This window comes from Cyphomyrmex costatus, unplaced genomic scaffold (assembly GCF_001594065.2).
Source record: "Cyphomyrmex costatus isolate MS0001 unplaced genomic scaffold, Ccosl1.0 scaffold1191, whole genome shotgun sequence".
Lineage (NCBI taxonomy): Eukaryota > Metazoa > Arthropoda > Insecta > Hymenoptera > Formicidae > Cyphomyrmex > Cyphomyrmex costatus.
This window is the reverse complement of record NW_017275165.1, coordinates 38,350-38,653: the sequence shown is the minus strand read 5'-3', so window position 1 is coordinate 38,653 and position 304 is coordinate 38,350.

The window sequence follows — 304 nt, the reverse complement described above, 5'->3', positions numbered from 1 at the left end:
GTAGTGGAAGCCGGGACGAAACGCCAAACATTACGTGATATTCTTCGCAATATAGAATATTAGAATATATTATCAGATTTAGATTGACTCTTATTCGCCATTCTCAACGTATTAATTATTGTTTATAAAAAGAGTCCTTTATTTCTTCAATTATTAAATTATTATGTTACATTATTAGATAATCATTTTAATTTATAAAAGTTCAAATTTTTGGGGATAATTTTCAAAGGTTGAATTTTATTGAGTTTTCTATTTTGTGGTTAGGTAATCGTTTTAATTTAGGAAGGATCAAATTTTTGCGGAT